Raw genomic sequence first — 25496 nt, 5'->3', positions numbered from 1 at the left:
AGACACTTGGGAGAAGTGTATGGTGTTTCCTGAAACATCTGAAAAACAAAGCAACAGAGCCTAGGGCACTTCCACTTATGGTCCTATAGCTTAGGGAAATTAAAATCAAAAAGACACAGCCACCCCAAAGTTTGGGACGCCTCTGTTTACAAGAACCTCGTTTACAGTACAAGTTCAACATCGCAGAAAGTGAAAAATGGATAAAGAAGTTGTGGTATTTACTTACAAAGCAATATCACTCAGCAATGAAATCTATGTCATCAGGCCCTTAGCAGCACAATGAGTGGATTCAGGTATGATGATTCTAACTGAAATAACTCACACAGAAAAAGAAACATCATAAGATATCAGTAATACATGGAATGTAAACTTGGCTACACAGGAACTGAATTACAGAACAGAACAGGGTCTCAAATTTAGAAAACCAACTTATGCTTGCTTAAGGGGAAAGGTGAGTTGGGGTGCTGCATAAAACCAGAGATTGAAATGAGCACAGATAAAGTTCCTTAAGCCAAATATGGAATAGACAAGAGCTACTCCTTGCTCAACGAAATGGACTCAACACCGCATATTAAACGCCTAAGAATGTACCTGACTAGTAAGTATCTTAAAACCTATGGATTGCTATGTCTCCGAAAGAGAATCAAGCATGTGTACAGGGGCATAAATGCAGCAGTGATAGGATTGGAGAGGTTCAGTGAGCAAATGAAGACCCTTTGAAGTCATATTGCATGGTACCCATTCCACGGGTTTCAACTACCCAGGTTTAAGGTATTCTTCCTTCAGCTAAAACATGCATGTGGAACCTAGAGTATGATCAACCATGTGATCGGGAGACGTGTTCAAATATGTCTCAGTTTTCGTACCCTGGTACTCGGGTGCAAGATTCCAGATGCTTTACTAACACTCTCCCCACTTGGAGAGTCAGTCCCTTTAAACTCCTGTTGGGCCCAGTTTGCAATTTCTGCGGAAGATGAACAGGAATAGGGAGAACCAATGAGAGACTAGCTGGAGGTGTCTGGACGGGCAAATTTAACCCTGATTTCCCACCAGGAAGAGGAAATACCAAAAGCTCAGCGTGCCGTGCCGGAACCAGATTAGGGCCTGAAGCCATCCTGCGGTGTTGCGGCCAGGTCACAAGAAAGCGAGTTGAAGAAAGGAGCTCAGGGGCACTGTAATTCACAAACCTGCAGAGTTATAAATGACAGCTATCGTCCAAAAATATACTGAAGTAAGGCTGCCAAGAGGACTTGAAAGCGGGGCAGAATTGCAGGAAACCGATTTCATGAGGTAGACTGGAATTGCATTGAAAGCATAGGAAAAGAGGCAGAACGTCCAAAATGACGCACTTGGCCAAAAAGGGCGTATGCATTTTTTCCTGAATATATTCAGGAAAAAACGCATACGCCCTTTTTGGCCAACCAAGCAAGCTTGCAAAGGAAATCTGCACTACAATGAAGTCTCACTTCCCCCCGGTGAAAAGGGCCATCTGAAAAAAGTGTAAAACCCAGAAAGGCAGGACAGGCCATGGAGAACTGGGAGCCTTGTTATGCTGATGGGCGGGATGTAAATTGCCAAGAGACACTCGGGAGAAGTGTATGGTGTTTCCTGAAATATCTAAAAAACAAAGCAACAGAGCCTAGGGCACTTCCACTTATGGTCCTATAGCTTAGGGAAATTAAAATCAAAAAGACACAGCCACCCCAAAGTTTGGGACGCCTCTGTTTACAAGAACCTCGTTTACAGTACAAGTTCAACATCGCAGAAAGTGAAAAATGGATAAAGAAGTTGTGGTATTTACTTACAAAGCAATATCACTCAGCAATGAAATCTATGTCATCAGGACCTTAGCAGCAAAATGAGTGGATTCAGGTGTGATGATTCTAACTGAAATAAGTCACACAGAAAAAGAAACATCATAAGATATCAGTAATACATGGAATGTAAACTTGGCTACACAGGAACTGAATTACAGAACAGAACAGGGTCTCAAATTTAGAAAACCAACTTATGCTTGCTTAAGGGGAAAGGTGACTTGGGGTGCTGCATAAAACCAGAGATTGAAATGAGCACAGATAAAGTTCCTTAAGCCAAATATGGAATAGACAAGAGCTACTCCTTGCTCAACGAAATGGACTCAACACCGCATATTAAACGCCTAAGAATGTACCTGAATAGTAAGTATCTTAAAACCTATGGATTGCTGTGTCTCCGAAAGAGAATCAAGCATGTGTACAGGGGCAGAAACGCAGCAGTGATAGGATTGGAGAGGTTCAGTGAGCAAATGAAGACCCTTTGAAGTCATATTGCATGGTACCCATTCCACGGGTTTCAACTACCCAGGTTTAAGGTATTCTTCCTTCAGCTAAAACATGCATGTGGATCCTAGAGTATGATCAACCATGTGAACGGGAGACGTGTTCAAATATGTCTCAGTTTTCGTACCCTGGTACTCGGGTGCAACATTCCAGACGCTTTACTAACACTCTCCCCACTTGGAGAGTCAGTCCCTTTAACCTCCTGTTTGGCCCAGTTTGCAATTTCTGCGGAAGATGAACAGGAATAGGGAGAACCAATGAGAGACTAGCTGGAGGTGTCTGGACGGGCAAATTTAACTCTCATTTCCCACCATAGAGAGGAATTAACAAAAGGCTCAGCGTGCCGTGCCAGAACAAGATTAGGGCCTGAAGCCATCCTGCGGTGTTGCGGCCAGCTCACAAGAAAGCGAGTTGAAGAAAGGAGCTCAGGGGCACTGTAATGCACAAACCTGCAGAGTTATAAATGACAGCTATCGTCCAAAAATATACTGAAGTAAGGCTGCCAAGAGGACTTGAAAGCGGGGCAGAATTGCAGGAAACCGATTTCAGGAGGTAGACTGGAATTGCATTGAAAGCATAGGAAAAGAGACAGAACGTCCACAATGATGCACTTGGCCAAAAAGGGCGTATGCGTTTTTTCCTGAATATATTCAGGAAAAAACGCATACGCCCTTTTTGGCCAACCAAGCAAACTTGCAAAGGAAATCTACACTACAATAAAGTCTCACTTCCCCCCGGTCAAAAGGGCCATCTGAAAAAAGTGTAAATTCCAGAAAGGCAGGACAGGCCAAGGAGAACTGGGAGCCTTGTTATGCTCATGGGCGGGATGTAAATTGCCAACAGACACTAGGGAGAAGTGTATGGTGTTTCCTGAAACATCTAAAAAACAAAGCAACAGAGCCTAGGGCACTTCCACTTATGGTCCTATAGCTTAGGGAAATTAAAATCAAAAAGACACAGCCACCCCAAAGTTTGGGACGCCTCTGTTTACAAGAACCTCGTTTACCGTACAAGTTCAACATCAGAGAAAGTGAAAAATGGATAAAGAACTTGTGGAACTTACGTACAATGCAGTATCACTCAGCAATGAAATCTATGTCACCAGGCCCGTAGCAGCATAATGAGTGGATTCAGGTACGATGATTCTAACTGAAATAAGTCACACAGAAAAAGAAACATCATAAGATATCACTAATACACGGAATTTAACTTGGCTACACAGGAACTGAATTACAGAACAGAACAGGGTCTCAAATTTAGAAAACCAACTTATGCTTGCTTAAGGGGAAAGGTGAGTTGGGGTGCTGCATAAAACCAGAGATTGAAATGAGCACAGATAAAGTTCCTTAAGCCAAATATGGAATAGACAAGAGCTACTCCTTGCTCAACGAAATGGACTCAACACCGCATATTAAAGGCCTAAGAATGTACCTGACTAGTAAGTATCTTAAAACCTATGGATTGCTATGTCTCCGAAAGAGAATCAAGCATGTGTACAGGGGCATAAACGCAGCAGTGATAGGATTGGAGAGGTTCGGTGAGCAAATGAAGACCCTTTGAAGTCATATTGCATGGTACCCATTCCACGGGTTTCAACTACCCAGGTTTAAGGTATTCTTCCTTCAGCTAAAACATGCATGTGGAACCTAGAGTATGATCAACCATGTGATCGGGAGATGTGTTCACATATGTCTCAGTTTTCGTACCCTGGTACTCGGGTGCAACATTCCAGACGCTTTACTAACACTCTCCCGACTTGGAGAGTCAGTCCCTTTAACCTCCTGTTTGGCCCAGTTTGTAATTTCTGCGGAAGATGAACAAGAATAGCGAGAACCAATGAGAGACTAGCTGGAGGTGTCTGGACGGGCAAATTTAACTCTCATTTCCCACCAGGAAGAGGAATTAACCAAAGGCTCAGCGTGCCGTGCGGGAACCAGATTAGGGCCTGAAGCCATCCTGCGGTGTTGCAGCCAGCTCAAAAGAAAGCGAGTTGAAGAAAGGAGCTCAGGGGCACTGTAATGCACAAACCTGCAGAGTTATAAATGACAGCTATCGTCCAAAAATATACTGAAGTAAGGCTGCCAAGAGGACTTGAAAGCGGGGCAGAATTGCAGGAAACCGATTTCAGGAGGTAGACTGGAATTGCATTGAAAGCATAGGAAAAGAGGCAGAGCGTCCACAATGATGCACTTGGCCAAAAAGTGCATATGCATTTTTTCCTGAATATATTCAGGAAAAAACGCATACGCCCTTTTTGGCCAACCAAGCAAGCTTGCAAAGGAAATCTGCACTACAATGAAGTCTCACTTCCCCCCGATCAAAAGGGCCATCTGAAAAAAGTGTAAAATCCAGAAAGGCAGCACAGGCCATGGAGAACTGGAAGCCTTGTTATGCTGATGTGCGGGATGTAAATTGCCAACAGACACTCGGGAGAAGTGTATGGTGTTTCCTGAAACATCTAGAAAACAAAGCAACAGAGCCTAGGGCACTTCCACTTATGGTCCTATAGCTTAGGGAAATTAAAATCAAAAAGACACAGCCACCCCAAAGGTTGGAACGGCTCTGTTTACAAGAACCTCGTTTACAGTACAAGTTCAACATCGCAGAAAGTGAAAAATGGATAAAGAAGTTGTGGTATTTACTTACAAAGCAATATCACTCAGCAATGAAATCTATGTCATCAGGCCCTTAGCAGCACAATGAGTGGATTCAGGTATGATGATTCTAACTGAAATAAGTCACACAGAAAAAGAAACATCATAAGATATCACTAATACACGGAATGTAAACTTGGCTACACAGGAACTGAATTACAGAACAGAACAGGGTCTCAAATTTAGAAAACCAACTTATGCTTGCTTAAGGGGAAAGGTGAGTTGGGGTGCTGCATAAAACCAGAGATTGAAATGAGCACAGATAAAGTTCCTTAAGCCAAATATGGAATAGACAAGAGCTACTCCTTGCTCAACGAAATGGACTCAACACCACATATTAAATGCCTAAGAATGTACCTGACTAGTAAGCATCTTAAAACCTATGGATTGCTATGTCTCCGAAAGAGAATCAAGCATGTGTACAGGGGCATAAACGCAGCAGTGATAGGATTGGAGAGGTTCGGTGAGCAAATGAAGACCCTTTGAAGTCATATTGCATGGTACCCATTCCACGGGTTTCAACTACCCAGGTTTAAGGTATTCTTCCTTCAGCTAAAACATGCATGTGGAACCTAGAGTATGATCAACCATGTGATCGGGAGACGTGTTCAAATATGTCTCAGTTTTCGTACCCTGGTACTCGGGTGCAACATTCCAGACGCTTTACTAACACTCTCCCGACTTGGAGAGTCAGTCCCTTTAACCTCCTGTTTGGCCCAGTTTGCAATTTCTGCGGAATATGAACAGGAATAGGGAGAACCAATGAGAGACTAGCTGGAGGTGTCTGGACGGGTAAATTTAACTCTCATTTCCCACCAGGAAGAGGAATTAACCAAAGGTTCAGCGTGCCGTGCCGGAACCAGATTAGGGCCTGAAGCCATCCTGCGGTGTTGCAGCCAGCTCACAAGAAAGCGAGTTGAAGAAAGGAGCTCAGGGGCAATGTAATTCACAAAGCTGCAGAGTTATAAATGACAGCTATCGTCCAAAAATATACTGAAGTAAGGCTGCCAAGAGGACTTGAAAGCGGGGCAGAATTGCAGGAAACCGATTTCAGGAGGTAGACTGGAATTGCATTGAAAGCATAGGAAAAGAGACAGAACGTCCACAATGATGCACTTGGCCAAAAAGGGCGTATGCGTTTTTTCCTGAATATATTCAGGAAAAAACGCATACGCCCTTTTTGGCCAACCAAGCAAACTTGCAAAGGAAATCTGCACTACAATAAAGTCTCACTTCCCCCCGGTCAAAAGGGCCATCTGAAAAAAGTGTAAATTCAAGAAAGGCAGGACAGGCCAAGGAGAACTGGGAGCCTTGTTATGATGATGGGCGGGATGTAAATTGCCAACAGACACTAGGGAGAAGTGTATGGTGTTTCCTGAAACATCTAAAAAACAAAGCAACAGAGCCTAGGGCACTTCCACTTATGGTCCTATAGCTTAGGGAAATTAAAATCAAAAAGACGCAGCCACCCCAAAGTTTGGGACACCTCTGTTTACAAGAACCTCGTTTACCGTACAAGTTCAACATCACAGAAAGTGAAAAATGGATAAAGAACTTGTGGAACTTACGTACAATGCAGTATCACTCAGCAATGAAATCTATGTCACCAGGCCCGTAGCAGCATAATGAGTGGATTCAGGTACGATGATTCTAACTGAAATAAGTCACACAGAAAAAGAAACATCATAAGATATCACTAATACACGGAATTTAACTTGGCTACACAGGAACTGAATTACAGAACAGAACAGGGTCTCAAATTTAGAAAACCAACTTATGCTTGCTTAAGGGGAAAGGTGAGTTGGGGTGCTGCATAAAACCAGAGATTGAAATGAGCACAGATAAAGTTCCTTAAGCCAAATATGGAATAGACAAGAGCTACTCCTTGCTCAACGAAATGGACTCAACACTCCATATTAAACGCCTAAGAATGTACCTGACTAGTAAGTATCTTAAAACCTATGGATTCCTATGTCTCCGAAAGAGAATCAAGCATGTGTACAGGGGCATAAACGCAGCAGTGATAGGATTGGAGAGGTTCGGTGAGCAAATGAAGACCCTTTGAAGTCATATTGCATGGTACCCATTCCACGTGTTTCAACTACCCAGGTTTAAGGTATTCTTCCTTCAGCTAAAACATGCATGTGGAACCTAGAGTATGATCAACCATGTGATCGGGAGACGTGTTCAAATATGTCTCAGTTTTCGTACCCTGGTACTCGGGTGCAACATTCCAGACGCTTTACTAACACTCTCCCGACTTGGAGAGTCAGTCCCTTTAACCTCCTGTTTGGCCCAGTTTGCAATTTCTGCGGAAGATGAACAGGAATAGCGAGAACCAATGAGAGATTAGCTGGAGGTGTCTGGACGGGCAAATTTAACTCTCATTTCCCACCAGGAAGAGGAAATAAGCAAAGGCTCAGCGTGCCATGCCGGAACCAGATTAGGGACTGAAGCCATCCTGCGGTGTTGCGGCCAGCTCACAAGAAAGCGAGTTGAAGAAAGGAGCTCAGGGGCAATGTAATTCACAAACCTGCAGAGTTATAAATGACAGCTATCATCCAAAAATACACTGAAGTAAGGCTGCCAAGAGGACTTGAAAGCGGGGCAGAATTGCAGTAAACCGATTTCAGGAGGTAGACTGGAATTGCATTGAAAGCATAGGAAAAGAGGCAGAACGTCCACAATGATGCACTTGGCCAAAAAGGGCGTATGCGTTTTTTCCTGAATATATTCAGGAAAAAACGCATACGCCCTTTTTGGCCAACCAAGCAAGCTTGCAAAGGAAATCTGCACTACAATGAAGTCTCACTTCCCCCCGGTCAAAAGGGCCATCTGAAAAAAGTGTAAAATCCAGAAAGGCAGGACAGGCCATGGAGAACTGGGAGCCTTGTTATGCTGATGGGCGGGATGTAAATTGCCAACAGACACTCGGGAGAAGTGTATGGTGTTTCCTGAAACATCTAAAAAACAAAGCAACAGAGCCTAGGGCACTTCCACTTATGGTCCTATAGCTTAGGGAAATTAAAATCAAAAAGACACAGCCATCCCAAAGTTTGGGACGCCTCTGTTTACAAGAACCTCATTTACCGTCCAAGTTCAGTATCACAGAAAGTGAAAAATGGATAAAGAAGTTGTGGTATTTACTTACAAAGCAATATCACTCAGCAATGAAATCTATGTCATCAGGCCCTTAGCAGCACAATGAGTGGATTCAGGTATGATGATTCTAACTGAAATAAGTCACACAGAAAAAGAAACATCATAAGATATCACTAATACACGGAATTTAACTTGGCTACACAGGAACTGAATTACAGAACAGAACAGGGTCTCAAATTTAGAAAACCAACTTATGCTTGCTTAAGGGGAAAGGTGAGTTGGGGTGCTGCATAAAACCAGAGATTGAAATGAGCACAGATAAAGTTCCTTAAGCCAAATATGGAATAGACAAGAGCTACTCCTTGCTCAACGAAATGGACTCAACACCGCATATTAAACGCCTAAGAATGTACCTGACTAGTAAGTATCTTAAAACCTATGGATTGCTAAGTCTCCAAAAGAGAATAAAGCGTGTGTACAGGGGCATAAACGCAGCAGTGATAGGATTGGAGAGGTTCGGTGAGCAAATGAAGACACTTTGAAATCATATTGCATGGTACCCATTCCACGGGTCTCAACTCTCCAGGTTTAAGGTATTCTTCCTTCAGCTAAAACATGCATGTGGAACCCAGAGTATGATCAACCATGTGAACGGGAGACGTGTTCAAATATGTCTCAGTTTTCCTCCCCTGGTACTCGGGTGTAACATTCCAGACGCTTTACTAACACTCTCCCCACTTGGAGAGTCAGCGCCTTTAACCTCCTGTTTGGCCCAGTTTGCAATTTCTGCGGAAGATGAACAGGAATAGGGAGAACCAATGAGAGACTAGCTGGAGGTGTCTGAACGGGCAAATTTAACTCTCATTTCCCACCAGGAAGAGGAAATAACCAAAGGCTCAGCGTGCCGTGCCGGAACCAGATTAGGGCCTGAAGCCATCCTGCGGTGTTGCGGCCAGCTCACAAGAAAGCGAGTTGAAGAAAGGAGCTCAGGGGCACTGTAATGCACAAACCTGCAGAGTTATAAATGACAGCTATCGTCCAAAAATATACTGAAGTAAGGCTGCCAAGAGGACTTGAAAGCGGGGCAGAATTGCAGGAAACCGATTTCAGGAGGTAGACTGGAATTGCATTGAAAGCATAGGAAAAGAGGCGGAACGTCCACAATGATGCACTTGACCAAAAAGGGCGTATGCGTTTTTTCCTGAATATATTCAGGAAAAAACGCATACGCCCTTTTTGGCCAACCAAGCAAGCTTGCAAAGGAAATCTGCACTACAATGAAGTCTCACTTTCCCCCGGTCAAAAGGGCCATCTGAAAAAAGTGTAAAATCCAGAAAGGCAGGACAGCCATGGAGAACTGGGAGCCTTGTTATGCTGATGGGCGGGATGTAAATTGCCAACAGACACTCGGGAGAAGTGTATGGTGTTTCCTGAAACATCTAGAAAACAAAGCAACAGAGCCTAGGGCACTTCCACTTATGGTCCTATAGCTTAGGGAAATTAAAATCAAAAAGACACAGCCACCCCAAAGGTTGGAACGGCTCTGTTTACAAGAACCTCGTTTACAGTACAAGTTCAACATCGCAGAAAGTGAAAAATGGATAAAGAAGTTGTGGTATTTACTTACAAAGCAATATCACTCAGCAATGAAATCTATGTCATCAGGCCCTTAGCAGCACAATGAGTGGATTCAGGTATGATGATTCTAACTGAAATAAGTCACACAGAAAAAGAAACATCATAAGATATCACTAATACACGGAATGTAAACTTGGCTACACAGGAACTGAATTACAGAACAGAACAGGGTCTCAAATTTAGAAAACCAACTTATGCTTGCTTAAGGGGAAAGGTGAGTTGGGGTGCTGCATAAAACCAGAGATTGAAATGAGCACAGATAAAGTTCCTTAAGCCAAATATGGAATAGACAAGAGCTACTCCTTGCTCAACGAAATGGACTCAACACCACATATTAAATGCCTAAGAATGTACCTGACTAGTAAGCATCTTAAAACCTATGGATTGCTATGTCTCCGAAAGAGAATCAAGCATGTGTACAGGGGCATAAACGCAGCAGTGATAGGATTGGAGAGGTTCGGTGAGCAAATGAAGACCCTTTGAAGTCATATTGCATGGTACCCATTCCACGGGTTTCAACTACCCAGGTTTAAGGTATTCTTCCTTCAGCTAAAACATGCATGTGGAACCTAGAGTATGATCAACCATGTGATCGGGAGACGTGTTCAAATATGTCTCAGTTTTCGTACCCTGGTACTCGGGTGCAACATTCCAGACGCTTTACTAACACTCTCCCGACTTGGAGAGTCAGTCCCTTTAACCTCCTGTTTGGCCCAGTTTGCAATTTCTGCGGAATATGAACAGGAATAGGGAGAACCAATGAGAGACTAGCTGGAGGTGTCTGGACGGGTAAATTTAACTCTCATTTCCCACCAGGAAGAGGAATTAACCAAAGGTTCAGCGTGCCGTGCCGGAACCAGATTAGGGCCTGAAGCCATCCTGCGGTGTTGCAGCCAGCTCACAAGAAAGCGAGTTGAAGAAAGGAGCTCAGGGGCAATGTAATTCACAAAGCTGCAGAGTTATAAATGACAGCTATCGTCCAAAAATATACTGAAGTAAGGCTGCCAAGAGGACTTGAAAGCGGGGCAGAATTGCAGGAAACCGATTTCAGGAGGTAGACTGGAATTGCATTGAAAGCATAGGAAAAGAGACAGAACGTCCACAATGATGCACTTGGCCAAAAAGGGCGTATGCGTTTTTTCCTGAATATATTCAGGAAAAAACGCATACGCCCTTTTTGGCCAACCAAGCAAACTTGCAAAGGAAATCTGCACTACAATAAAGTCTCACTTCCCCCCGGTCAAAAGGGCCATCTGAAAAAAGTGTAAATTCAAGAAAGGCAGGACAGGCCAAGGAGAACTGGGAGCCTTGTTATGATGATGGGCGGGATGTAAATTGCCAACAGACACTAGGGAGAAGTGTATGGTGTTTCCTGAAACATCTAAAAAACAAAGCAACAGAGCCTAGGGCACTTCCACTTATGGTCCTATAGCTTAGGGAAATTAAAATCAAAAAGACGCAGCCACCCCAAAGTTTGGGACACCTCTGTTTACAAGAACCTCGTTTACCGTACAAGTTCAACATCACAGAAAGTGAAAAATGGATAAAGAACTTGTGGAACTTACGTACAATGCAGTATCACTCAGCAATGAAATCTATGTCACCAGGCCCGTAGCAGCATAATGAGTGGATTCAGGTACGATGATTCTAACTGAAATAAGTCACACAGAAAAAGAAACATCATAAGATATCACTAATACACGGAATTTAACTTGGCTACACAGGAACTGAATTACAGAACAGAACAGGGTCTCAAATTTAGAAAACCAACTTATGCTTGCTTAAGGGGAAAGGTGAGTTGGGGTGCTGCATAAAACCAGAGATTGAAATGAGCACAGATAAAGTTCCTTAAGCCAAATATGGAATAGACAAGAGCTACTCCTTGCTCAACGAAATGGACTCAACACTCCATATTAAACGCCTAAGAATGTACCTGACTAGTAAGTATCTTAAAACCTATGGATTCCTATGTCTCCGAAAGAGAATCAAGCATGTGTACAGGGGCATAAACGCAGCAGTGATAGGATTGGAGAGGTTCGGTGAGCAAATGAAGACCCTTTGAAGTCATATTGCATGGTACCCATTCCACGTGTTTCAACTACCCAGGTTTAAGGTATTCTTCCTTCAGCTAAAACATGCATGTGGAACCTAGAGTATGATCAACCATGTGATCGGGAGACGTGTTCAAATATGTCTCAGTTTTCGTACCCTGGTACTCGGGTGCAACATTCCAGACGCTTTACTAACACTCTCCCGACTTGGAGAGTCAGTCCCTTTAACCTCCTGTTTGGCCCAGTTTGCAATTTCTGCGGAAGATGAACAGGAATAGCGAGAACCAATGAGAGATTAGCTGGAGGTGTCTGGACGGGCAAATTTAACTCTCATTTCCCACCAGGAAGAGGAAATAAGCAAAGGCTCAGCGTGCCATGCCGGAACCAGATTAGGGACTGAAGCCATCCTGCGGTGTTGCGGCCAGCTCACAAGAAAGCGAGTTGAAGAAAGGAGCTCAGGGGCAATGTAATTCACAAACCTGCAGAGTTATAAATGACAGCTATCATCCAAAAATACACTGAAGTAAGGCTGCCAAGAGGACTTGAAAGCGGGGCAGAATTGCAGTAAACCGATTTCAGGAGGTAGACTGGAATTGCATTGAAAGCATAGGAAAAGAGGCAGAACGTCCACAATGATGCACTTGGCCAAAAAGGGCGTATGCGTTTTTTCCTGAATATATTCAGGAAAAAACGCATACGCCCTTTTTGGCCAACCAAGCAAGCTTGCAAAGGAAATCTGCACTACAATGAAGTCTCACTTCCCCCCGGTCAAAAGGGCCATCTGAAAAAAGTGTAAAATCCAGAAAGGCAGGACAGGCCATGGAGAACTGGGAGCCTTGTTATGCTGATGGGCGGGATGTAAATTGCCAACAGACACTCGGGAGAAGTGTATGGTGTTTCCTGAAACATCTAAAAAACAAAGCAACAGAGCCTAGGGCACTTCCACTTATGGTCCTATAGCTTAGGGAAATTAAAATCAAAAAGACACAGCCATCCCAAAGTTTGGGACGCCTCTGTTTACAAGAACCTCATTTACCGTCCAAGTTCAGTATCACAGAAAGTGAAAAATGGATAAAGAAGTTGTGGTATTTACTTACAAAGCAATATCACTCAGCAATGAAATCTATGTCATCAGGCCCTTAGCAGCACAATGAGTGGATTCAGGTATGATGATTCTAACTGAAATAAGTCACACAGAAAAAGAAACATCATAAGATATCACTAATACACGGAATTTAACTTGGCTACACAGGAACTGAATTACAGAACAGAACAGGGTCTCAAATTTAGAAAACCAACTTATGCTTGCTTAAGGGGAAAGGTGAGTTGGGGTGCTGCATAAAACCAGAGATTGAAATGAGCACAGATAAAGTTCCTTAAGCCAAATATGGAATAGACAAGAGCTACTCCTTGCTCAACGAAATGGACTCAACACCGCATATTAAACGCCTAAGAATGTACCTGACTAGTAAGTATCTTAAAACCTATGGATTGCTAAGTCTCCAAAAGAGAATAAAGCGTGTGTACAGGGGCATAAACGCAGCAGTGATAGGATTGGAGAGGTTCGGTGAGCAAATGAAGACACTTTGAAATCATATTGCATGGTACCCATTCCACGGGTCTCAACTCTCCAGGTTTAAGGTATTCTTCCTTCAGCTAAAACATGCATGTGGAACCCAGAGTATGATCAACCATGTGAACGGGAGACGTGTTCAAATATGTCTCAGTTTTCCTCCCCTGGTACTCGGGTGTAACATTCCAGACGCTTTACTAACACTCTCCCCACTTGGAGAGTCAGCGCCTTTAACCTCCTGTTTGGCCCAGTTTGCAATTTCTGCGGAAGATGAACAGGAATAGGGAGAACCAATGAGAGACTAGCTGGAGGTGTCTGAACGGGCAAATTTAACTCTCATTTCCCACCAGGAAGAGGAAATAACCAAAGGCTCAGCGTGCCGTGCCGGAACCAGATTAGGGCCTGAAGCCATCCTGCGGTGTTGCGGCCAGCTCACAAGAAAGCGAGTTGAAGAAAGGAGCTCAGGGGCACTGTAATGCACAAACCTGCAGAGTTATAAATGACAGCTATCGTCCAAAAATATACTGAAGTAAGGCTGCCAAGAGGACTTGAAAGCGGGGCAGAATTGCAGGAAACCGATTTCAGGAGGTAGACTGGAATTGCATTGAAAGCATAGGAAAAGAGGCGGAACGTCCACAATGATGCACTTGACCAAAAAGGGCGTATGCGTTTTTTCCTGAATATATTCAGGAAAAAACGCATACGCCCTTTTTGGCCAACCAAGCAAGCTTGCAAAGGAAATCTGCACTACAATGAAGTCTCACTTTCCCCCGGTCAAAAGGGCCATCTGAAAAAAGTGTAAAATCCAGAAAGGCAGGACAGCCATGGAGAACTGGGAGCCTTGTTATGCTGATGGGCGGGATGTAAATTGCCAACAGACACTCGGGAGAAGTGTATGGTGTTTCCTGAAACATCTAAAAAACAAAGCAACAGAGCCTAGGGCACTTCCACTTATGGTCCTATAGCATAGGGAAATTAAAATCAAAAAGACACAGCCACCCCAAAGTTTGGAACGGCTCTGTTTACAAGAACCTCGTTTACAGTACAAGTTCAACATCGCAGAAAGTGAAAAATGGATAAAGAAGTGGTGGTATTTACTTACAAAGCAATATCACTCAGCAATGAAATCTATGTCATCAGGCCCTTAGCAGCACAATGAGTGGATTCAGGTATGATGATTCTAACTGAAATAAGTCACACAGAAATAGAAACATCATAAGATATCAGTAATACACGGAATGTAAACGTGGCTACACAGGAACTGAATTACAGAACAGAACAGGGTCTCAAATTTAGAAAACCAACTTATGCTTGCTTAAGGGGAAAGGTGAGTTGGGGTGCTGCATAAAACCGGAGATTGAAATGAGCACAGATAAAGTTCCTTAAGCCAAATATGGAATAGACAAGAGCTACTCCTTGCTCAATGAAATGGACTCAACACCACATATTAAACGCCTAAGAATGTACCTGACTAGTAAGTATCTTAAAACCTATGGATTGCTATGTCTCCGAAAGAGAATCAAGCATGTGTACAGGGGCATAAACGCAGCAGTGATAGGATTGGAGAGGTTCGGTGAGCAAATGAAGACCCTTTGAAGTCATATTTTATGGTACCCATTCCACGGGTTTCAACTACCCAGGTTTAAGGTATTCTTCCTTCAGCTAAAACATGCATGTGGAACCTAGAGTATGATCAACCATGTGATTGGGAGACGTGTTCAAATATGTCTCAGTTTTCGTACCCTGGTACTCGGGTGCAACATTCCAGACGCTTTACTAACACTCTCCCGACTTGGAGAGTCAGTGCCTTTAACCTCCTGTTTGGCCCAGTTTGCAATTACTGCGGTAGATGAACAGGAATAGGGAGAACCAATGAGAGACTAGCTGGACGTGTCTGAACGGGCAAATTTAACTCTCATTTCCCACCAGGAAGAGGAATTAACCAAAGGCTCAGCGTGCCGTGCCGGAACCAGATTAGGGCCTGAAGCCATCCTGCGGTGTTGCGGCCAGCTCACAAGAAAGCGAGTTGAAGAAAGGCGCTCAGGGGCACTGTAATTCACAAACCTGCAGAGTTATAAATGACAGCTATCGTCCAAAAATATACTGAAGTAAGGCTGCCAAGAGGACTTGAAAGCGGGGCAGAATTGCAGGAAACCGATTTCAGGAGGTAGACTGGAATTGCATTGAAAGCATAGGAAAAGAGGCAGAACGTCCACAATGATGCACTTGGCCAAAAAGGGCGTATGCGTTTTTTCCTGAATATATTCAGGAAAAAACGCATACGCCCTTTTTGGCCAACCAAGCAAGCTTGCAAAGGAAATCTGCACTACAATGAAGTCTCACTTCCCCCCGGTCAAAAGGGCCATCTGAAAAAAGTGTAAAATCCAGAAAGGCAGGACAGGCCATGGAGAACTGGGAGCCTTGTTATGCTGATGGGCGGGATGTAAATTGCCAACAGACACTCGGGACAAGTGTATGGTGTTTCCTGAAACATCTAAAAAACAAAGCAACAGAGCCTAGGGCACTTCCACTTATGGTCCTATAGCTTAGGGAAATTAAAATCAAAAAGACACAGCCACCCCAAAGTTTGGGACGCCTCTGTTTACAAGAACCTCGTTTACCGTACAAATTCAACATCACAGAAAGTGAAAAATGGATAAAGAACTTGTGGTACTTACGTACAATGCAGTATCACTCAGCAATGAAACCTATGTCATCAGGCCCGTAGCAGCATAATGAGTGGATTCAGGTACGATGATTCTAACTGAAATAAGTCACACAGAAAAAGAAACATCATAAGATATCACTAATACACGGAATGTAAACTTGGCTACACAGTAACTGAATTCCAAAACAGAACAGGGTCTCAAATTTAGAAAACCAACTTATGCTTGCTTAAGGGGAAAGGTGAGTTGGGGTGCTGCATAAAACCAGAGATTGAAATGAGCACAGATAAAGTTCCTTAAGCCAAATATGGAATAGACAAGAGCTACTCCTTGCTCAACGAAATGGACTCAACACCCCATATTAAACGCCTAAGAATGTACCTGACTAGTAAGTATCTTAAAACCTATTGATTGCTATGTCTCCAAAAGAGAATCAAGCATGTGTACAGGGGCATAAACGCAGCAGTGATAGGATTGGAGAGGTTCGGTGAGCAAATGAAGACCCTTTGAAGTCATATTGCATGGTACCCATTCCACGGGTCTCAACTCTCCAGGTTTAAGGTATTCTTCCTTCAGCTAAAACATGCATGTGGAACCCAGGGTATGATCAACCGTGTGAACGGGAGACGTGTTCAAATATGTCTCAGTTTTCGTACCCTGGTACTCGGGTGCAACATTCCAGACGCTTTACTAACACTCTCCCGACTTGGAGAGTCAGTCCCTTTAACCTCCTGTTTGGCCCAGTTTGCAATTTCTGCGGAAGATGAACAGGAATAGTGAGAACCAATGAGAGACTAGCTCGAGGTGTCTGGACGGGCAAATTTAACTCTCATTTCCCACCAGGAAGAGGAAATAAGCAAAGGCTCAGCGTGCCATGCCGGAACCAGATTAGGGACTGAAGCCATCCTGCGGTGTTGCGGCCAGCTCACAAGAAAGCGAGTTGAAGAAAGGAGCTCAGGGGCACTGTAATTCACAAACCTGCAGAGTTATAAATGACAGCTATCGTCCAAAAATATACTGAAGTAAGGCTGCCAAGAGGACTTGAAAGCGGGGCAGAATTGCAGGAAACCGATTTCAGGAGGTAGACTGGAATTGCATTGAAAGCATAGGAAAAGAGGCAGAACGTCCACAATGATGCACTTGGCCAAAAAGGGCGTATGCGTTTTTTCCTGAATATATTCAGGAAAAAACACATACGCCCTTTTTGGCCAACCAAGCAAGCTTGCAAAGGAAATCTGCACTACAATGAAGTCTCACTTCCCCCCGGTCAAAAGGGCCATCTGAAAAAAGTGTAAAATCCAGAAAGGCAGGACAGGCCATGGAGAACTGGGAGCCTTGTTATGCTGATGGGCGGGATGTAAATTGCCAACAGACACTCGGGAGAAGTGTATGGTGTTTCCTGAAACATCTAAAAAACAAAGCAACAGAGCCTAGGGCACTTCCACTTATGGTCCTATAGCTTAGGGAAATTAAAATCAAAAAGACACAGCCACCCCAAAGTTTGGGATGCCTCTGTTTACAAGAACCTCGTTTACCGTACAAGTTCAACATCACAGAAAGTGAAAAATGGATAAAGAACTTGTGGAACTTACGTACAATGCAGTATCACTCAGCAATGAAATCTATGTCATCAGGCCCGTAGCAGCATAATGAGTGGATTCAGGTACGATGATTCTAACTGAAATAAGTCAAACAGAAAAAGAAACATCATAAGATATCACTAATACACGGAATGTAAACTTGGCTACACAGGAACTGAATTCCAAAACAGAACAGGGTCTCAAATTTAGAAAACCAACTTATGCTTGCTTAAGGGGAAAGGTGAGTTGGGGTGCTGCATAAAACCAGAGATTGAAATGAGCACAGATAACGTTCCTTAAGCCAAATATGGAATAGACAAGAGCTACTCCTTGCTCAACGAAATGGACTCAACACCCCATATTAAACGCCTAAGAATGTACCTGACTAGTAAGTATCTTAAAACCTATGGATTGCTATGTCTCCAAAAGAGAATCAAGCGTGTGTACAGGGGCATAAACGCAGCAGTGATAGGATTGGAGAGGTTCGGTGAGCAAATGAAGACCCTTTGAAGTCATATTGCATGGTACCCATTCCACGGGTCTCAACTCTCCAGGTTTAAGGTATTCTTCCTTCAGCTAATACATGCATGTGGAACCCAGAGTATGATCAACCGTGTGAACGGGAGACGTGTTCAAATATGTCTCAGTTTTCGTACCCTGGTACTCGGGTGCAACATTCCAGACGCTTTACTAACACTCTCCCCACTTGGAGAGTCAGCGCCTTTAACCTCCTGTTTGGCCCAGTTTGCAATTTCTGCGGAAGATGAACAGGAATAGGGAGAACCAATGAGAGACTAGCTGGAGGTGTCTGAACGGGCAAATTTAACTCTCATTTCCCACCAGGAAGAGGAATTAACCAAAGGCTCAGTGTGCCGTGCCGGAACCAGATTAGGGCCTGAAGCCATCCTGCGGTGTTGCGGCCAGCTCACAAGAAAGCGAGTTGAAGAAAGGAGCTCAGGGGCACTGTAATGCACAAACCTGCAGAGTTATAAATGACAGCTATCGTCCAAAAATATACTGAAGTAAGGCTGCCAAGAGGACTTGAAAGCGGGGCAGAATTGCAGAAAACCGATTTCAGGAGGTAGACAGGTATTGCATTGAAAGCATAGGAAAAGAGGCAGAACGTCCACAATGATGCACTTGGCCAAAAAGGGCGTATGCGTTTTTTCCTGAATATATTCAGGAAAAAACGCATACGCCCTTTTTGGCCAACCAAGCAAGCTTGCAAAGGAAATCTGCACTACAATGAAGTCTCACTTCCCCCCGGTCAAAAGGGCCATCTGAAAAAAGTGTAAAATCCAGAAAGGCAGGACAGGCCATGGAGAACTGGAAGCCTTGTTATGCTGATGGGTTGGATGTAAATTGCCAACAGACACTCGGGAGAAGTGTATGGTGTTTCCTGAAACATCTAAAAAACAAAGCAACAGAGCCTAGGGCACTTCCACTTATGGTCCTATAGCTTAGGGAAATTAAAATCAAAAAGACACAGCTACCCCAAAGTTTGGAACGGCTCTGTTTACAAGAACCTCGTTTACAGTACAAGTTCAACATCGCAGAAAGTGAAAAATGGATAAAGAAGTTGTGGTATTTACTTACAAAGCAATATCACTCAGCAATGAAATCTATGTCATCAGGCCCTTAGCAGCACAATGAGTGGATTCAGGTATGATGATTCTAACTGAAATAAGTCACACAGAAAAAGAAACATCATAAGATATCAGTAATACACGGAATGTAAACTTGGCTACACAGGAACTGAATTACAGAACAGAACAGGGTCTCAAATTTAGAAAACCAACTTATGCTTGCTTAAGGGGAAAGGTGAGTTGGGGTGCTGCATAAAACCGGAGATTGAAATGAGCACAGATAAAGTTCCTTAAGCCAAATATTGAATAGACAAGAGCTACTCCTTGCTCAATGAAATGGATTCAACACCACATATTAAACGCCTAAGAATGTACCTGACTAGTAAGTATCTTAAAACCTATGGATTGCTATGTCTCCGAAAGAGAATCAAGCATGTGTACAGGGGTATAAACGCAGCAGTGATAGGATTGGAGAGGTTCGGTGAGCAAATGAAGCCCCTTTGAAGTCATATTGCATGGTACCCATTCCACGGGTTTCAACTACCCAGGTTTAAGGTATTCTTCCTTCAGCTAAAACATGCATGTGGAACCTAGAGTATGATCAACCATGTGATCGGGAGACGTGTTCAAATATGTCTCAGTTTTCGTACCCTGGTACTCGGGTGCAACATTCCAGACGCTTTACTAACACTCTCCCGACTTGCAGAGTCAGCGCCTTTAACCTCCTGTTTGGCCCAGTTTGCAATTTCTGCGGAAGATGAACAGGAATAGCGAGAACCAATGAGAGATTAGCTGGAGGTGTCTGGATGGGCAAATTTAACTCTCATTTCCCACCAGGAAGAGGAATTAACCAAAGGCTCAGCGTGCCCTGCCGGAACCAGATTAGGGTCTGAAGCCATCCTGCGGTGTTGCGGCCAGCTCACAAGAAAGCGAGTTGAAGAAAGGAGCTCAGGGGCACTGTAATTCACAAACCTGCAGAGTTATAAATGACAGCTATCGTCCAAAAATACACTGAAGTAGGGCTTCCAGGAGGACTTGAAAGTGGGGCAGAATTGCAGGAAACCGATTTCAGGAGGTACACTGGAATTGCATTGAAAGCATAGGAAAAGAGGCAGAACGTCCACAATGATGCACTTGGCCAAAAAGGGCGTATGCGTTTTTTCCTGAATATATTCAGGAAAAAACGCATACGCCCTTTTTGGCCAACCAAGCAAGCTTGCAAAGGAAATCTTCACTACAATGAAGTCTCACTTCCCCCTGGTCAAAAGGGCCATCTGAAAAAAGTGTAAATTCCAGAAAGGCAGGACAGGCCATGGAGAACTGGGAGCCTTGTTATGCTGATGGGCGGGATGTAAATTGCCAACAGACACTCGGGAGAAGTGTATGGTGTTTCCTGAAACATCTAAAAAACAAAGCAACAGAGCCTAGGGCACTTCCACTTATGGTCCTATAGCTTAGGGAAATTAAAATCAAAAAGACACAGCCACCCCAAAGTTTGGGACGCCTCTGTTTACAAGAACCTCGTTTACCGTACAAGTTCAGTATCACAGAAAGTGAAAAATGGATAAAAAACTTGTGGTACTTATGTACAATGCAGTATCACTCAGCAATGAAATCTATGTCATCAGGCCCATAGCAGCGTAATGAGGGGATTCAGGTACGATGATTCTAACTGAAATAAGTCACACAGAAAAAGAAACATCATAAGATATCACTAATAGATGGAGTGTAAACTTGCCTACGCAGGAACTGAATTCCAAAACAGAACAGGGTCTCAAATTTAGAAAACCAACTTATGCTTGCTTAAGGGGAAAGGTGAGTTGGGGTGCTGCATAAAACCAGAGATTGAAATGAGCACAGATAAAGTTCCTTAAGCCAAATATGGAATAGACAAGAGCTACTCCTTGCTCAATGAAATGGAGTCAACACCCCATATTAAACGCCTAAGAATGTACCTGACTAGTAAGTATCTTAAAACCTATGGATTGCTATGTCTCTGAAAGAGAATCAAGCATGTGTACAGGGGCATAAACGCAGCAGTGATAGGATTGGAGAGGTTCGGTGAGCAAATGAAGACCCTTTGAAGTCATATTGCATGGTACCCATTCCACGGGTCTCAACTCTCCAGGTTTAAGGTATTCTTCCTTCAGCAAAAACATGCATGTGGAACCCAGAGTATGATCAACCGTGTGAACGGGAGACGTGTTCAAATATGTCTCAGTTTTCCTCCCCTGGTACTCGGGTGCAACATTCCAGACGCTTTACTAACACTCTCCCCACTTGGAGAGTCAGCGCCTTTAACCTCCTGTTTGGCCCAGTTTGCAATTTCTGCGGAAGATGAACAGGAATAGGGAGAACCAATGAGAGACTAGCTGGAGGTGTCTGAACGGGCAAATTTAACTCTCATTTCCCACCAGGAAGAGGAAATAACCAAAGGCTCAGCGTGCCGTGCCAGAACAAGATTAGGGCCTGAAGCCATCCTGCGGTGTTGCGGCCAGCTCACAAGAAAGCGAGTTGAAGAAAGGAGCTCAGGGGCAATGTAATTCACAAAGCTGCAGAGTTATAAATGACAGCTATCGTCCAAAAATATACTGAAGTAAGGCTGCCAAGAGGACTTGAAAGCGGGGCAGAATTGCAGGAAACCGATTTCAGGAGGTAGACTGGAATTGCATTGAAAGCATAGGAAAAGAGGCAGAACGTCCACAATGATGCACTTGGCCAAAAAGGGCGTATGTGTTTTTTCCTGAATATATTCAGGAAAAAACGCATACGCCCTTTTTGGCCAACCAAGCAAGCTTGCAAAGGAAATCTGCACTACAATGAAGTCTCACTTCCCCCCGGTCAAAAGGGCCATCTGAAAAAAGTGTAAAATCCAGAAAGGCAGGACAGGCCATGGAGAACTGGAAGCCTTGTTATGCTGATGGGTGTGATGTAAATTGCCAACAGACACTCGGGAGAAGTGTATGGTGTTTCCTGAAACATCTAAAAAACAAAGCAACAGAGCCTAGGGCACTTCCACTTATGGTCCTATAGCTTAGGGAAATTAAAATCAAAAAGACACAGCTACCCCAAAGTTTGGAACGGCTCTGTTTACAAGAACCTCGTTTACAGTACAAGTTCAACATCGCAGAAAGTGAAAAATGGATAAAGAAGTTGTGGTATTTACTTACAAAGCAATATCACTCAGCAATGAAATCTATGTCATCAGGCCCTTAGCAGCACAATGAGTGGATTCAGGTATGATGATTCTAACTGAAATAAGTCACACAGAAAAAGAAACATCATAAGATATCAGTAATACACGGAATGTAAACTTGGCTACACAGGAACTGAATTACAGAACAGAACAGGGTCTCAAATTTAGAAAACCAACTTATGCTTGCTTAAGGGGAAAGGTGAGTTGGGGTGCTGCATAAAACCGGAGATTGAAATGAGCACAGATAAAGTTCCTTAAGCCAAATATTGAATAGACAAGAGCTACTCCTTGCTCAATGAAATGGACTCAACACCACATATTAAACGCCTAAGAATGTACCTGACTAGTAAGTATCTTAAAACCTATGGATTGCTATGTCTCCGAAAGAGAATCAAGCATGTGTACAGGGGTATAAACGCAGCAGTGATAGGATTGGAGAGGTTCGGTGAGCAAATGAAGCCCCTTTGAAGTCATATTGCATGGTACCCATTCCACGGGTTTCAACTACCCAGGTTTAAGGTATTCTTCCTTCAGCTAAAACATGCATGTGGAACCTAGAGTATGATCAACCATGTGATCGGGAGACGTGTTCAAATATGTCTCAGTTTTCGTACCCTGGTACTCGGGTGCAACATTCCAGACGCTTTACTAACACTCTCCCGACTTGCAGAGTCAGTCCCTTTAACCTCCTGTTTGGCCCAGTTTGCAATTTCTGCGGAAGATGAACAGGAATAGCGAGAACCAATGAGAGATTAGCTGGAGGTGTCTGGATGGGCAAATTTAACTCTCATTTCCCACCAGGAAGAGGAATTAACCAAAGGCTCAGCGTGCCCTGCCGGAACCAGATTAGGGCCTGAAGCCATCCTGCGGTGTTGCGGCCAGCTCACAAGAAAGCGAGTTGAAGAAAGGAGCTCAGGGGCACTGTAATTCACAAACCTGCAGAGTTATAAATGACAGCTATCGTCCAAAAATACACTGAAGTAGGGCTTCCAGGAGGACTTGAAAGTGGGGCAGAATTGCAGGAAACCGATTTCAGGAGGTAGACTGGAATTGCATTGAAAGCATAGGAAAAGAGGCAGAACGTCCACAATGATGCACTTGGCCAAAAAGGGCGTATGCGTTTTTTCCTGAATATATTCAGGAAAAAACGCATACGCCCTTTTTGGCCAACCAAGCAAGCTTGCAAAGGAAATCTGCACTACAATGAAGTCTCACTTCCCCCTGGTCAAAAGGGCCATCTGAAAAAAGTGTAAATTCCAGAAAGGCAGGACAGGCCATGGAGAACTGGGAGCCTTGTTATGCTGATGGGCGGGATGTAAATTGCCAACAGACACTCGGGAGAAGTGTATGGTGTTTCCTGAAACATCTAAAAAACAAAGCAACAGAGCCTAGGGCACTTCCACTTATGGTCCTATAGCTTAGGGAAATTAAAATCAAAAAGACACAGCCACCCCAAAGTTTGGGACGCCTCTGTTTACAAGAACCTCGTTTACCGTACAAGTTCAGTATCACAGAAAGTGAAAAATGGATAAAAAACTTGTGGTACTTATGTACAATGCAGTATCACTCAGCAATGAAATCTATGTCATCAGGCCCATAGCAGCGTAATGAGGGGATTCAGGTACGATGATTCTAACTGAAATAAGTCACACAGAAAAAGAAACATCATAAGATATCACTAATAGATGGAGTGTAAACTTGCCTACGCAGGAACTGAATTCCAAAACAGAACAGGGTCTCAAATTTAGAAAACCAACTTATGCTTGCTTAAGGGGAAAGGTGAGTTGGGGTGCTGCATAAAACCAGAGATTGAAATGAGCACAGATAAAGTTCCTTAAGCCAAATATGGAATAGACAAGAGCTACTCCTTGCTCAATGAAATGGAGTCAACACCCCATATTAAACGCCTAAGAATGTACCTGACTAGTAAGTATCTTAAAACCTATGGATTGCTATGTCTCTGAAAGAGAATCAAGCGTGTGTACAGGGGCATAAACGCAGCAGTGATAGGATTGGAGAGGTTCGGTGAGCAAATGAAGACCCTTTGAAGTCATATTGCATGGTACCCATTCCACGGGTCTCAACTCTCCAGGTTTAAGGTATTCTTCCTTCAGCTAAAACATGCATGTGGAACCCAGAGTATGATCAACCGTGTGAACGGGAGACGTGTTCAAATATGTCTCAGTTTTCGTACCCTGGTACTCGGGTGCAACATTCCAGACGATTTACTAACACTCTCCCCACTTGGAGAGTCAGCGCCTTTAACCTCCTGTTTGGCCCAGTTTGCAATTTCTGCGGAAGATGAACAGGAATAGGGAGAACCAATGAGAGAGTAGCTGGAGGTGTCTGAATGGGCAAATTTAACTCTCATTTCCCACCAGGAAGAGGAAATAACCAAAGGCTCAGCATGCCGTGCCGGAACCAGATTAGGGCCTGAAGCCATCCTGCGGTGTTGCGGCCAGCTCACAAGAAAGCGAGTTGAAGAAAGGAGCTCAGGGGCACTGTAATGCACAAACCTGCAGAGTTATAAATGACAGCTATCGTCCAAAAATATACTGAAGTAAGGCTGCCAAGAGGACTTGAAAGCGGGGCAGAATTGCAGGAAACCGATTTCAGGAGGTAGACTGGAATTGCATTGAAAGCATAGGAAAAGAGGCGGAACGTCCACAATGATGCACTTGACCAAAAAGGGCGTATGCGTTTTTTCCTGAATATATTCAGGAAAAAACGCATACGCCCTTTTTGGCCAACCAAGCAAGCTTGCAAAGGAAATCTGCACTACAATGAAGTCTCACTTTCCCCCGGTCAAAAGGGCCATCTGAAAAAAGTGTAAAATCCAGAAAGGCAGGACAGCCATGGAGAACTGGGAGCCTTGTTATGCTGATGGGCGGGATGTAAATTGCCAACAGACACTCGGGAGAAGTGTATGGTGTTTCCTGAAACATCTAAAAAACAAAGCAACAGAGCCTAGGGCACTTCCACTTATGGTCCTATAGCTTAGGGAAATTAAAATCAAAAAGACACAGCACCCCAAAGTTTGGGACGCCTCTGTTTACAAGAACCTCATTTACCGTACAAGTTCAATATCACAGAAAGTGAAAAATGGATAAAGAACTTGTGGTACTTACGTAC

The sequence above is a fragment of the Pseudorca crassidens genome, chromosome 6, assembly GCF_039906515.1.
Source record: "Pseudorca crassidens isolate mPseCra1 chromosome 6, mPseCra1.hap1, whole genome shotgun sequence".
Classification (NCBI taxonomy): domain Eukaryota; kingdom Metazoa; phylum Chordata; class Mammalia; order Artiodactyla; family Delphinidae; genus Pseudorca; species Pseudorca crassidens.
Note: the sequence above shows the minus strand (reverse complement) of the source record.